This window comes from Lepidochelys kempii, chromosome 13 (assembly GCF_965140265.1).
Source record: "Lepidochelys kempii isolate rLepKem1 chromosome 13, rLepKem1.hap2, whole genome shotgun sequence".
In the NCBI taxonomy this organism is placed as follows: Eukaryota; Metazoa; Chordata; order Testudines; family Cheloniidae; genus Lepidochelys; species Lepidochelys kempii.
Genome location: NC_133268.1, coordinates 16,040,241 through 16,046,731, shown reverse-complemented (window position 1 = coordinate 16,046,731; position 6,491 = coordinate 16,040,241).

Genomic DNA, 6,491 nt, shown 5'->3' with positions numbered 1-6,491 from the left:
AAAAACACAGTAACAAGTTGAAACATATCAGAGAAGCCAGGGGAGAGGGAGCTAAGTAGAGAAAAGGGGTGGGGGGCAGATTGGCAGAAAGTGAAAAGTTTATCTACCAAAACCCACAGGGGGGCACTTTCATTTTAGTTTGAGCACTTATGCCAGTTACACACATGAAAGCCTCTGGACATTGTGGTAAGTTCCAACATTGTAACACTAGCTCAGTCAAAACAATGGAAAGTTGCTTACTTAAAGCACCGTTTGCTCCTTGCCATGTTTAGTAAGCTAATAAGGAAAAGGCCCCATTCTTTCATTCCTTTTTTCTTTAAGCCGTTTCAAGCCAAGTATTCCTAGAGCATTTTTTCCCCTTACTCAGTAGCTGTTCTTTAAGTTCTGGTCATTGGGGTTAAAAATTAACTGGATTTTGTGGGAGGAAGGAGGGGAAAACCCAGTGTTTGCAGCCCGGAATTAATGCTGTAAAGCCAGTAAAGCCAGTTTGAAGATTGCAGGGGGAAGAGGGGCGGGGAAGAGGGGCCTTCTGTAGTCCCTTTTTCACAGCTGCAATTAGTGGCTGTTGGAAAAAAAAACAAAACTGCAGAGTAGTTTGTCCCTCAGGTACTCCTAGCATGGGGAGAAAAAATAAATACCAAAAATGGGCAGAAAGGATGAAGAAATAGTTGGGTGGTGATGTGACTTTACGACACCAGTTTGACTACCCACCAACTCAGCATGGATTTGGCAAGTGCAAGCTTCCCTCTTATGAAGTGACTGGTGAGACAGATCAGGTCTTGGCTTCACTGCTGAGACTGCAAAAAAGGTATCATTTAATGGTTTATCTTCAGAGCAGTGTGGCCTAGTGGACAGAGCACTGTACTAGGACTCAGGTGACCCAGGTTCAATGCCCAACTCAGCCTCTGGTCTACTGTGTAACCTTAGACAAGTCATTGTATCTCTGTACCTCAGTTTCCCCATCTGTAAAATGGGGCCAATGATGACCTCTTTTGTAAAGCGTTTTGACATCTACTGAGGAAAAGTGCTATGTAAAGAGGTATGTATATATTGTTTGTGCTGTTTTGTGATACACCAATTGGGAACAGGACTGAGACCCACCACACTCTTCTGGCACACATCGCTAAGCTGTCATATGGTAAACACTTTCAGTTGCTACCACTCGGGCTAGATTTGAACTAGTGACTAGCTGGTAAGATTGGTTCTGAAACAGTCACTTTTGGATAGCTCCAGCAGAGCAGCTGTAAATTTGTTTCTGAGGATGCCCCCACACAAGTACTGATTCTGTGGGGGTGGGTAGTTCTAGGAACTTGAGAGGCATGGCCAGAGAACCACTGTCCTCTGGCACTCCCTAGCAGGTGTTATCAGCTGGTGCAAATTAGAGCAGCTGTGAGGCTAAGTGACCAAGCCAGGCCCAGATATCAGGGAAATGAGGCCCACTGTCACCACTTCTATTTCCAATTACTGGTCCCATGAACCATCAAGAAGCCCCACACAACTAGGTTTTGGGCTTGTTGTTGACTGCAATTGCTTCACTTACTAAAACTGTTTTGTTCCAGACACTGCAGTGACATTTTCCATCCTGCCCCCAATAATGCCTCCAAGGACAGCCTTCAGCTTTGCTCATTTCCCCCACTATGTGGAATCCACATAGAATTCTACCTATATGGTTTTTAAAAGCATACAGCATACAAAGCAGCAGGTCTAGAAGATGCCCTAAAAGGGCCGCATCAGTAGCATACCTGTGAAGTTCAGAAATAGATCTGATTCCTGAAGTCCACAAAGAAACCTTCAGAAGCAGGATCTAAAAACATCAGGGACATCAGATGCACAATTATATTTAAAAATGCACATATTATTAATATTAAAGAACCCTGCAAAGTTCCCAGGGTGCCTATCCGTTATTTATTGCCCTGATGTCACCACTGCTGCTAGCCTTACTCAATTCTCTATTTCCTGTCACTCTGAAGTCATTGGGTCTGTTGCCCAAACCCAGCACCAAAGTCAATAGATGTACAAGATCTCTGTAAATCAGGCCAATTATTTAAGATTTGGAAGTGTGACTCTAGGTGCCTAGATTTAGGCACCCAACTTTGAAACTTTTATCCAACGTACATTAGGATAGTGGGAGTGTGCTTCTCCTTGCGTCCTGAAGACATTAAGCATCCCCTTGCATCTAAACAGCCACTAGTCCCCAACCCTACAATCCACCGTGCACATCATTGGCACTAAGGGCTGTAAAATTGTTCATAGCAATGCAAAATGCATTTGGATCCTGATGCAGATATTAATTCTGCAGGCTGGTATACTTTTCACAGGGCTCCCCAGAGAAGAAAATGAAGTGCTGATTCTGAATAGCAGCACTAAAGAATGCAATGAGGGTTCTAGGCAGCAGATCCACAGAAGACTCTGAAACAGAAAATTTGGTGTTGAGTCTGGGCAACCCCAGAGAGTGTAGGGTGATAAAGAAGGTAGAGCCAGGAGCTTCCAGGTAACTTCACTGGGAACCGGGAGGGCACAGGGCCTCATAAATAAGATTATTTACTTAGGTGCTCCCGTATGGATTCAGACTGGGCTCTCCAATGGCACCTAAGAGAGTTGTGTGCTCAAATCCCATTAATTTTCAATGGGATCTGAGTGCCTAACTCCCTAGGTGCCTTAGGCATTTAACTGGAGGCAACCACATCTTATTTTGGCATTGACTCTTTGATGATTCTAAAAAACTCCAAAAATAAGCCACATATCTTGCATTTTCCTTTTCCATATAGTGTGACCCCATTGCTGGAAATACAGCTTCCAGACGGGCCGTTCTAAAGCTAATGTAAGTGAATTCTCTGATACAGCAGTCCCCAAAGAAGCATCTTCTGGAGGTGCCTGCACAATTTCTTGTTCTAGACAAAGGAACTGATCCTGGGAGCTGCTGGCCTCCACCGGGAAGTTGCAGAGAACATTCAACTGCTTTTAAAGCCAAGGAATTTGAGGTTCTTCAGCAACCGTCAGGACCTGGCCCTAAGCAATTCTGTGCTTCTTTGAGGGCAGGAGTTTCTCAGAGTTCCTGTTCAGTTCAAAAGAGGAATGGGGTCTGGGAAAGAGCTCCAGACATACCTCTGCAATGTGGAGCCAAAAGGCAATCATGCAGAGGCATACATTCCAGAAGCCTGTGGTTTTATCAGTCACCATACCATTCCTTCTTGGCACAGCTTATGACCATCAGTCTCACAGCATTAGTAAGCAGTGTCCAAATCCCTGTAAAAAGTTGAGCGTTTGCAGCCATCCCACACGTGTGCAGGAAAGAGTTCCAGATTCCAATAATACACCACAGAGGAACTAGTCAGGCTGAAATTAGACAAATATGGGGAGTAATATACCCCACTCCTGGAAGAAACCCTGCTCAAAGTGGCACAGAAAGCCATTCCATGCAAATCGTAAACAGGGGCACCAGTGTCCTAGGAATCTCTCGTATGTCATTTTACCTGTATAACCAGTTAATTGAGAGTGACTCCATAGAATGTCTCTCTACAGAGAATTCAGATTTATTAAAATCGAGTGGGTTACCTTTTATTCAACTCAGTCAAAAGACAGTCACCTGCACACACACAAAAAGCACACCTGTCCAATTTTTTTGAAAACTTGGACATTTGAAAGACGTCTGGTCTGTTAAATATGTATATAGAGCTTTCACTCAATTTAATAAAGACTCTAGAAATGACATACTATAGGTGTTGTAACAATGCTCACTGTAATATGGTAACAACCCTGTTAGAGAGAGATTGATCAGTATATACTTGTATGTCTCTTTAAATAAAAGCTAACAGTTCTAACAATTGTTTTGTTTTTTATGTTTACATGGCAACAATTTGTAAACTTGTTAAATCTTCCTAAATAAAATTAAAAAATGGAGTCGCCAAAAGTAGATGACATTGCCTGGCATTTCAAGATCTTGTCCTGAAGAACACTGTGTCCTATCATTAGGTCATCCTCTCAATTGGAGAGAGTTAAAGGTGTCATAAGAGTTGTAAATCCAGCTTTCCTGACCTCTCTGACTTAAATCAGAAGCATAATTCTCTGAGGGCAGATTTTGGGGTTTCATTTTCAAGAATTTGAATATTAAGGGCCATATTTTCAAAGTATTGATTTGTCCCAGCACTTTTGCAGGCTGGATGGATCCAATCATGCATTTAAGTGCACAAATGGGACCTACCAGAATGTTTGCTGCAACAGAAGTGCAGGCCAATATAGAGAGTCCCCATCTGAAAGTGTGTTCCTGAATGATAGACTGAGACAATCCATGCCACAGGAATATTATGTAGGGAAGGCAATGCCCCTGCTCCCCATCCCGCCTGCCCCCTCCCCCAAGTACCTATAATAGCAGCTTGCCCACAGGGATGGAAGGCTAACCAGCTGACAGAGTAACACAGCTAGAAGTGCTCTCCAGTCGCAAAGGGGAAGCCAAGGGATGCTGAGATCATGGCCACAAACTCAGACTCAGAGGCCAGTGCTTGGGGAGCACAAGCCACATCTTTTCTGTGGGTGTGGCAAGGACTATTACTGAGCATGCTCCCCTGGCGGTATTAAGCTTCCCCTTGTCACTGTTTGTGTGGCTGTCCCCAATTCTATAATTAGGGCCCTACCAAATTCATGGTCCATTCTGGTCAATTTCAGGGCCACAGGATTTGAAAATGAGTTAAAAATTTCCTACTTTCAGATGTTTACATCTGAAATTTCATGGTGTTGTAACCGTGGGGGCCCCAACCCAAAAGAGGATTGTGGGGGGGTAGGGGGGGGTCACAATAGGTATTATAGGCAGTTGCGGGGTTGCCACCATCACTTCGGCACTGTGCAGCCCTGGAGCTTCCTGCAGCCACAGGAGATTCCTGGAGGTGGGTCTGATCTCCCATGTGCTCCTGAGAGCACCCCAGCTGGGGGCTCCTAACTGCTAGCCCCGGTTGGGCTGGGGAGGGACCAGAGTTGCTCTTCCCCTGCATGGCTACTCTTGGCAGGGGAGGGGGCGAGAAGAGGGAGAAAGATCAGACCCACCTCTGGGTACCTCCCCTGGCTGCAGGGCTCTCCCAGCGGCATGCGGGAGATCAGACCCACCTCCACCTCTGGCAATCTCCTATGGCTGCAGGAAACTCTGGGGCTGTGGCCCAGCTCTGGAGCTTCCTGCAGCCAGGTTAGGTACCCAGAGATGGGTCTGATCGGCTGTCAAGAGCAGTTGTGCAGGGGAAGAGTAAGTCCCATCATAGGCACCAACTCCGTGGGTGCTCCGGGGCTGGAGCACCCACAGGGAAAAAATTGTGGCAGCCCCCCCATCAGCTTCCCCTACCACTTCCCCAGCACCTCCCGACTGCCGGTGGGCCCCACAGATCAGCACCTCCCTCCCCGAGCCTCCCGCCTGCTGCAATCAGCGGTTTCATGGCTTGCAGGAGGCTGGGGAGGGGAGGGGCGGAGCAAGGACGCGGTGCGAGGACGTGGCACGCTTGGGGTGGGGATGGAGTGGGAGCAGGAAGAGGTGGGGCCTTGGAGGAAGGGGTGGAGTGGGGGCGAGGCCTGGGGCAGAGCCAGGATCAAGCATCCCCCAGCACTTCGGAAAGTCAGCGCCTGTGAGTCCTGTCCCTCCCCAGCCCAGAGTGGACTACCAACTGGAGCCAGGGGGCAGAGTAGGAAAGGCACATTTTTCACAGCCGTGAATTTGGTAGGGACCTACCTATAATCCATCATGCACTGTAATTTGCCTATGGCAATTAAAATGCAGTGAGGGAAATAGGGGTTATGAATTGTTATAGAGATGGACCTAATGTTCAGATGCAATATTCAGTTCCAGATCTTTAAAGCCCCATAGTTTGGGTTTCAATCTGATCTAAAAATGGGGCCAGATGCAAAATTTAGATCCCAGTTTAGAGTCTAAATCCACCCCACGTGGAACCACTTGGTTTGGAACTTACTCTAGTGCCTAAGAAACTGCTGTGTCATACATAGAGTTGGTTGAATATTATTCATTTTAAGTGTTCCATCAAATACCCCATTGGAAAAATATGAATCTGTCTCCACTGTTCACTCAAGGCTAGCCACCCACATGCAGGGCCTGCAAACTGAATCAAACCATCCTCAACTGCATCCTCCTAGTGTCTAATCCCACATTTTTTGGTTTTGGGTGTACACAGCCTCACCTATTTTAACCACTGATGCAATGCCAGGGCTTCAAGCCAGTAAGTGGGTCAGGTATCCCATGACATTGTTCATCTGTACAATGCATGAGATGCAGCACAAAGCCTGTGCAACCTAAAGGAGAAGGAGAGTGAAAATAGAAGATGCATGAAAAATTTACATAAGAAAGAACGGGCTCTACATTTAAATGACTCTGCACTAGTACAGAAAAGCTTGTAAGAGGGGTGGCTGTGTAGGCCTAACTAGGTGATATAGGTGGCCTTTGTGCTTCACTGTGATGCTGCAGAGCTAACGCCATTTCACAGAAAACTTGGCAAACAACA